Here is a 9,184-nt window from a genome sequence, read left to right as displayed (position 1 = left end):
CTGGAGAGATGGCTCAGAGGTTAAGAGCACTGCCTGCTCTTCCAAAGGTCCTGAGTTCAATTCCCAGCACCCACATGGTGGCTCACAATGATCTATAATGAGATCTGGTGCTCTTTTATGACCTGCAGTCATACATGCAGGCAGAACACTGTATACACAATAAATAAATAATTTTAAAAAATAAATAAATAAAATATAATGTATAATTAAGAAATATAGGGTAATAGATAATCATCTATAATAGTCAAGCTTGTAGTCATGTTAGATTTTTTTAGATGTATAGAGATATATTTCAGATGGATAGGCATTCTTCAAAACTTTCAAAGACTAGAGAATATGGCATTTAAAATGTTTAAGAACTTAAGACTTTTCACGACAATGAGACACATCTGCTCCTAGCAGCACCAAGCTACTTCAAAAGGATGATGGGCATTGAAGAGGTTCCTTATGGCAGTGATTTAATTAATATAGTTTAATATAGTTTCTGTGTGATTATTTCAGATCTGGGTGCCCAGAATGAATGAGTGGTTCCTTGCAACACACCAATATCCAGCTCTTCCCTGCCCCATATTACCCAATGCCAGACTTGAGTCAATGCCCCTTTTACCGAAGAGAACCTAAAGGTTGGTCATAAAAATCACCTCAGCTTCCTGTCACCCCTATACAAAGGGTCTGGAATATAAATCCCAATCTCAGGTCTCCATCTCTGGATGCCCTGCCCCTGTGCTTCTAAACCTTGACCCCTCCCCAGGAATGGTCAAGACTACTCCCACAGGCTCTTTAAACTGCTCCTGGAAATAAGTAGGTGGTTTTCCCTCTTTCCCCCTGGTGGGTTGCTTTGGCAGCTTTCTGGTTCCTCCAGGGGCCACCCAAGAGCGCAGGAGTCCAACTATACTTGGATATCTTTTAATTTGGTCTGGTTTGGTTTGATTGGAACTATTTTGCATTGGCAGAGAGCTTGTGTTAGAAAATATTCCTAACACTTGTCATAGCTAAAAATGTGATCAGCCCACCTGGGGTAGTCCTCCTGCATAACACTGCTTTAAAATATGTTAAGCTGTTCTCTACTATTGTCAGTTCTGCTGTTAACCTTCTATTGGAAGCAGTTTTTTATGCTTTCTGTCTTTTACAAGTATAAATCTTTCCTGTTAAGCTGAGAGCCAGTACAGTGAAGCTTGGATCCAGCTCTCCAGGCAGAACCTATAACTTATCTATACCTGGTAAACAGCCCTCAACTGCTCAGAGATCTGGGGAATATGGCATTTAAGTGCTTAATTATTAAAAGACTTTTCATAACAAAAAGAGACAGGTTGGCTCCTAGCAGCAACACTCTACTTCCTCCAAAGACAACAGAAGACAGTTGGGCACAAAACAACGTCCATCTGCAATTCACTTCAACTGCAAGCACTGACCACTGGGAGAAACTGCTTTTCATCTAAACTGAAGATCACCAGACAGTGGACAGAATCGCTGGAATCAAAAGCATAGCTGATCAGGTGAAGATAGGCTTGTCTTCCTACAGATTTCTTAACCCACAGGATCTTCTGGAGCCTGGCAGGCCCTGTGCTAAACAACAAAAGGCAAATGCAACCCTCAGCGACCATGGAGGACACTGAGGAGAGGATCTAGGTAGACAACAAAGTAAGTTCTCATTTTTAATCAATAACTCAAGTAAAATTTTATCCTTCTCAAAGACCTCTTACGCAGTTTGACAGCTGAGAGGTTTTGTCTCTTTTTTATTTTATTGATATTTATTGAGCGCTACATTTTCTCTGCTCCCCTCCCTGCCTCTCCCCTCCTCCCTTCAACACTCCCCCAAGGTCCCCATGCTCCCAATTTACTCAGGAGATCTTGTCTTTTCCTACTTTCTACTTCCCATGTAGATTAGATCTATGTGAGTCTCTCTTAGTGTCTGCATTTTTGTCTAAGTTCTCTGGGATTGTGGTTTGTAGGCTGGCTTTCTTTGCTTTATGTTTAAAAACCACCTATGAGTGAGTACATGTGATAATTGTCTTTCTGTGTTTGGGTTACTTCACTCAAAATGATGTTGGTGTCCAATTTCTTAAGTTCTGTGTCTATTTTGGAGCTCAGACCTCTGTCTGATGTGGGGTTAGTGAAGATCTTTTCCCACTGTAGGCTGTCGTTTTGTCTTGTTGACCGTGTCCTTTGCTTTTCAGTTTCTGGAGGTCCCATTTATTAATTGTTTCTCTCAGTATCTGTGCACTGGGGTTATATTTAGGAAGTGGTTCCCTGTGCCAATGCGTTCAAGTGTACTTCTAACTTTCTCTTCTATAAGGTTCAGTGTGGCTGGCTTTATGTTGAAGTCTTTGATCCATTTGGACTTGAGTTTTGTGCATGGTGATAGATATGGATCTATTTTCATTCTTCTACATGTTGCTATCCAGTTATGTCAGCACCACTTGTTAAATACGCTTTCTTTTTTCCATTTTATATTTTTTTGCTTCTTTATCAAATATCAGGTGTTCAAAGATGTATGGATTGATATCCGGGTCTTCTATTTGGTTCCATTGGTCCTCCTGTCTGTTCTTATGCTAATACCAGTCTGTTTTCAGTACTGTAGCTCTATAGTAGAGTTTGAAGTCAGGGATTGTGATGCCTCCAGAAGTTCTTTTATTGCGCAGGATTGTTTTAACTATCCTGGGTTTTTTTGTTTTTCCAAATGAAGTTGAGTACTGTTCTTTTGAGGTCTTTGAAGAATTTTGCTGGGCACTGAATTGAATCTGTGGTTTTGTCTTTTAAAAGGACAGCCTCACTAAACAAATTTTAATAATGTGCAAGTTAACAAAATTCTCTCTCACACTGCCTTTCATAGTCTTAAAGATACTTTTCAGTATGCAAACATCTGTCACAGACATTCTGCTGCTGTTTAAAACTTATGTTTTACAAACCCAAAACATTCTTGTGAGTTTCACAGAGCTGAATTAAAGGATCCACCTTAAACAGGTCAGATACACCCTTCTCAATTCCCTGGTCCTAATTTTTTTCCCCCTAAACTTAACTTTGTCCTGTGTTCTGCCAGTATCTTAAACAGGTCTATGGACACTGGATATTTCCATACCACAAAGACCAGACAGGAGCAAAAAGGCCAGCTACCCCAGGATGTGACCAGCACCTAGCTTTCTCAGGTCCCCTCCCAAGACGATGCCCACAAATAAACGAGAAGCAGTCTTGAGGATCCACCATCCCAATTCCTTTAACCTGTTGTGCCTAATTTCCTGTCTTTTTATTATAAAAGAGAGATGGGAATGTAATGGTCTGTCCTGTCTCCTTAAGAGACAAGCCCTGCCCATTCCCCCACTTCCACTGAGGCAGGCAGATCTTCCTTCTGCTTCCAGCCTGGGCTCTCTCTGTCCTGTCTCTCTTCAGAAGAGGTAGATGCTGCCGTGGCTTCTCTCTTCTCTCTCTCTCTCTCTCTCTCTCTCTCTCTCTCTCTCTCTCTCTCTCTATCTCTGTCTCTCTTCTCTCTCCTTCCCTTTCTTCTCATAATCCATTAAATAAATACTCACTCCGCATGGCATGCCATCTCTGTCTCTCACCTGCTGTGGCATCTCATGGAACTAGCTGCCCTGCTGACTCTCCAAGGTCTCTCACCCACTGCCTCCCACTTGCCTGGGAACCACAGAGGCTTCAGGTGGTGGGATTGGCTGCCCTAAACCACTGGTGGTCCGCTGCCACCCATCGGGGAACCGCAGCATTTTATCTAAACCGTTACAGTACCCATGTGTGCTAGTATTCTTTAACTTACTAAAATATTCCCTTTAATCTTCCTACATTTACTAGCATTGGTAAGTTGTAACTAATTCAGTAAAATACATGTCTAAATTTAACTTATATGTCTAATTTAAATATAACTAACTATAGCGAGCTGCATGGTGTCACACCTGATGGAGATGTATAATCAACTCCTGAGATGGCTAAGGCCTGACCTATGCTATGATCACGCAATGATTATCAGCAGCCTGCATATGTGTGAACCTATGGGCAGTGCCCACCTGGCAATCCAGGATTGGCAGCCCATGCCTACTTAAGGGCTGAGAGAAAGAAGAAAAAGGAGAGAGGGAAGGAGAGAGAGGGAGAGAGAGAGGAAAAAAGGAGAGAGAGGTCAAAAGGAGAGAGGAGAAAGAGAAAGAGAAGGAGAAGGAGATAAACTGCTGTAAATAAAGTCCTGAAAACTGCTGCAAGAAGAGCTCCGGTGGTTGCGTCATCCTTGCTCGACGAGGGTGGCTGTGACAACTAACAGTTAATGGTACCTAATTCTCAAGTGCCTTTACAGAGTATGGCATTTAACAAAAGAGCTTCTAACACGGAGACATGACAGCTCCTACAGCATCCTATATCTTCTCGAAAAAGATGCTTGATTGCAAAAGACCTTCTGCCTGGAGACTTGCTTTGGGGTATGACAAAGCCACCCATGCAGCAAAAAGTGACCTTCTATCTCATCAGCTTCCTGGTTGCTACACCGGGGGATTGATCACCTCATCCTGCCAAGACAGGTAGACTATGTCTTCCCCTGTGGAAAAATCTTCAGGCATCTTGGACTCAGCAGCTAATGGCAAGTACTGCTTCTAAGACTGGCGTTTTCCAAGGACTATGGAGAGACTTGGGATTGTCTGCAAAAGCTGTCTCATTTCTGCTCATTTATACCTCCCAGATCTGTCTAATGGCATTTGATGACTTAAGGTACTGGTACTCATTACTTCATTTGTTAAGTTTTCTGCTAAAAAAAACAGAGACAGCCTCTTTCACAGGCTTCATAGTCCAGGATTAACAGGTTTCAGGTGTGTCTTAAAAGATCCAGCTTTCCCAATTCCCTTTAATTGTCTTCTAAAATGTTACTGTTCCAGTTGTCTTACAGATATCTGCAGGTTCCTGAAAAAGTTCTGCTGCTTTATCAGGAAATCTGGTCTGGCAAAAACTAACAATTTCCAGAGCCTGTTTTAACCCCACCCATTTTCAAGCATATTTTTACAGGTCACTCCTGCTGTCTGGGCCAAGACCAACTTACAAAGGGCCCTCCAGACAATGCCAACACCTGCACCAGCTCCTGGGACTTCACCATTGGTACCAACTCTCCTGGTGCAAAAGAACACCTGCCAACTAAAATCTGATTTTAGAAGGGCATCTCTACTCTCGTGTGTCACTTATACACCCAAGCCACTCCTGTACAACCAGGGTACTTCTCTGTCCCATTCTTTTTGGCAGTTAATGACCCTTTCCATCGCTAGCCCCATCCATAGGGCCAATAATAATATATTTTTTCTCCTAGCTACCTGCCTTCTCATCTACCTAAGGAACAGATATACCTGACATCTCCAAGATGGCAGTAAACTGGATGCCTCTTCAGCCACACCTCTTGCTGAGCATGAGCTCACTAACTCCCAGCTTTCCCCTCTCCCATGTCGCCCCATGACTGCAGGAAGTAGCCAGACTTGAGCCGGCACCCCTTTAGCCAAAGAGTCTGGAATGTTTGGTTGGAAGTCTCACCCACATCCCCTGGCATCCATATATTCAAGGAGTCTGGAATGTTTGGCTGGGGGTCTAAGCCCCTTTTCCTGGGAGTGGCTTCAGTCCAGATTCCACCTCCAAGAAAGCCTGCCAAACAGTGACCCCTTCCCAGGGAGGGTCAGGACTACTCCCACAGGCTATTTAAACTGCCACCCAGAGAACAAACATGTGGTCTCCCCCTTTCCTCCTCTGTGTTTTCCCAGGGGGCTGACGGGGAGCACTGGCATCCATTAAACCTGAACTTCTTCTAAGTCAGTCAGATTTGGTCTAATTTGGATTATTTCATTGGCAGAGAGGCTTGCTAGGCCATAAAAAAACTTAACAATTACAAGGGAGAAATTAAAATTTCGGCACATGTAAAAAGGACCATGCAAATAGAAGCTGATGATAATTGCTCAGTGGCTATGACTTCCATATTTTAAAGGCAAAGCACTCCAGTGAGTAGCACAGGAGGTTTGGGAAGGACTGGAAAGAGTATTTTGGCAAACGGTCATCAATGATGAAAGGCCTAAATAAAAAATAAAACTAAATGGGACTGAGTTTGAAGGAATATTGGATTCTGGTGTTGATGGATCTGTAATTTCTCAAGAATCCTGGGATCCCAGCTGACCTTTGCAGGAAGTCTCTACTGAGTTTGTAGCCATTGGAACCTTATCACAGGTAAAGCAGAGTTAAGAGTGGATTAAATGTGTAGGACCAGAAGGACAAATAGCTAAAGCCTTAATGTAGCTGATACAGCCATGGTTTTATGGAGGGAGAGATTTATTATAACAATGGGGAATTCAAATTAATATTCCTCCAGTTTCAGAGACAGCTTGCAAAATGATATTAAAAGCCGGGCGGTGGTGGCACACGTCTTTAATCCCAGCACTCGGGAGGCAGAGGCAGGCAGATCTTTGGGAGTTCGAGGCCAACCTGGTCTACAGAGCTAGTTCCAGGACGGGCGCCAAAGCTACAGAGAAACCCTGTCTCGAAAAAAAAAATGATGTTAAAAATGGGGTATGTTCCTGGAAAAGGTCTTGGAAAAAATTGTCAGGGAAAATCACAGGCTACACAGATTGTCCACTGCCAGGACAAATAGGAATTGGCTATTGATGTGGAGTAGGGGCCACTGCCAACTGTTCTGCCTTTGAAAGGGTCAACTAGTAAGCCTGTGTGGGTAGATCAGTGACCCTTAACTAAAGAGAAATCTCAGGCACTTGAAGAACTGGTAAAAGTACAGTTAGAAGCTAAGCACATTGAGGAAATTACTAACCCTTGGAATTCTCCTGTGTTTGTAATAAAAAAGAAATCTGGAAAATGGGGAATGTTAACCGATCTAAGAGCTATTAATAAGATAATTCAACCTATGGGATCTTTATGGCCTGGGATTTCTTTACCTTATCTATTATCTAAAGATTGGCCTATTGTAGTTATGAATTTGCAGGATTTCTTTTTTCTTTTTTTTTTTTGGTTTTTCGAGACAGGGTTTCTCTGTGGCTTTGGAGCCTGTCCTGGAACTAGCTCTGTAAACCAGGCTGGTCTCGAACTCACAGAGATCCACTTGCCTCTGCCTCCCAAGTGCTGGGATTAAAGGCGAGCGCCACCATCGCCCGGCTAGGATTTCTGTTTACTGTTTTTTTTTTTTTTTACAAGAACAGGATAGAGAAAAATTTGCTTTTACAGTTTCTGCTGTAAACAATGCCCAGCCAGGGAGATGATTTCATTGGAATATCCTACCACAGGGAATACTAAATAGCCCAACTTTGTGCCAATATTTTGTAAATCAACCAGTGAAAGTGGTACATAAACAATTTTCTCACTCTATTATATCATTAAATGGATGATATTGTATTGACTGCTTCTGATACAGATACCTTAGGAAAAATATTTAATGTAGTACAGAAAATCTTACCCTGTTGGGGATTTCAGATGTCTCCCAAACAAACAAACAAACAAAAACAATGGGGATATTCTTTAAACTACTTAAGAGTTAAATGAAATAACAAAAAATTCAGCCACAAAAGATACAGATTAGAAGGTATAAATTTCATACTCAATGATTTAAAAAAATTATTTGGTGATATTACCTAGTTGCTGCCGACTTTTGGATTATCTACCCAGGAATTGAGTAATTTGTTTCAAACTTTGCAAGGTGAATCAGATTTAAACAGTCTAAGACATTTAACAGCTGAGGCTGTAAGGGAATTAGCCCAGGTAGAACAAAAACTACAAAATGCCCAATGGATTGATTGAATCTTACAACTGAATAAATTTTAGTAATTTTGCCTTCCAATCATTCCCCTACTGGACTCATCATCCAGAGGGAAGATAGTATTTTGAAATGATTTTTCCTAGCTCACAAACAGTATAAAAAAAAATCAAAGACCTATACAGAGAAAGTTTCTGAACTAATTTTATTTTTTTTTATTTTTTTATTTTTTTTGGTTTTTCAAGACAGGGTTTCTCTGTAGCTTTGGAGCCTGTCCTGGAACTAGCTCTTGTAGACCAGGCTGGCCTCAAACTCACAGAGATCCACCTGCCTCTGCCTCCTGAGTGCTGGGATTAAAGGTGTGCACCACCACCGCCCGGCTCTGAACTAATTTTAAAAGGAAGAATAAGACTTGGTCAATTGTTAGGTATGGATCCAGCTGAGATTGTGGTACCCTATACTAATGCTGAAATTGTGCAATTGTGGGAGATTAATGACGATTGGCAAAGAACTTGTAGTAATTTCTTAGGAGAAATTAGCAACAAATATTCAAAAAGTAAGTGGATTCAGTTTATAAAAGAACGGAATGGATTCTTCCCTGCATAGTGAAAAGGGCACCTATTTCTGGGGCTCTTACATCTTATACTGAAGCAAATAAATTAGGAATGGCTGTTTATAAAGCAGGAAATATCAGTTAAATAATTCAAAGTCCATGTAACTCAGTTCAAAAATCAGAGTTATAGGCCATTCTGATGGTTTTCTTAGCTTTTAATTAATCTCTTAATATAATTACTGATTCTCAATATGCAGAAAGTGTTGTATTGCATATAGAAACAATTGCACTTATTCCTGATAATTCAGAATTAACTTACACTCCTACAACAGGCAATCCGAGAAGGAAATTCCCACTTTATATTACCCGTATTCAGTTTCATAGGGGATTGCCTGGGCCATTAGCAAACGGAAACAAAGAAAGTGATCAATTATTGATAGAAAAATGTTGGGAGCTTCAAAATTTCTTAAGAAACATCATGTTAATACTAGGGGCTTAAAAAATGTTCCACTGGGCAGGAGAGAAACCCCAGACAACAAATGGAGCCCACGTGGACAACTGCATCCACACAAAGCCTGAGAGAGTTTGGGAAGTAATCATAGACAGAAAATAATAGAGTAAAGCATGGCTTCTTGATAGCAGCATTTTCTCAGGTGGACTCTGTTTGCTAGAGGCAAATGAGTCTCTAAGAAATTTGGATTCTTAGACCCTGAGGCAAAAGCCTCATTCTCCTGTGAAGAGTTCTCACTGAGATTTGTTAGGCTCAAGCTTTTGTTTCCTTTCTCTCCAAAAGTACAAATAAAAATATCTCCACGGCTCTTAATTTCATGTGCAGAGATCTAGATTTTACAGGACCTAACATTTACAAATACCTCTTTTTTTTTTTTTTGGTTTTTTTGAGACAGGGTTTCTCT

The sequence above is a fragment of the Microtus ochrogaster genome, chromosome 21 (assembly GCF_000317375.1).
Source record: "Microtus ochrogaster isolate Prairie Vole_2 chromosome 21, MicOch1.0, whole genome shotgun sequence".
Classification (NCBI taxonomy): Eukaryota; Metazoa; Chordata; class Mammalia; order Rodentia; family Cricetidae; genus Microtus; species Microtus ochrogaster.
The sequence above is the reverse complement of the archived record's forward strand: the minus strand, read 5'-3'. Positions refer to the sequence as shown.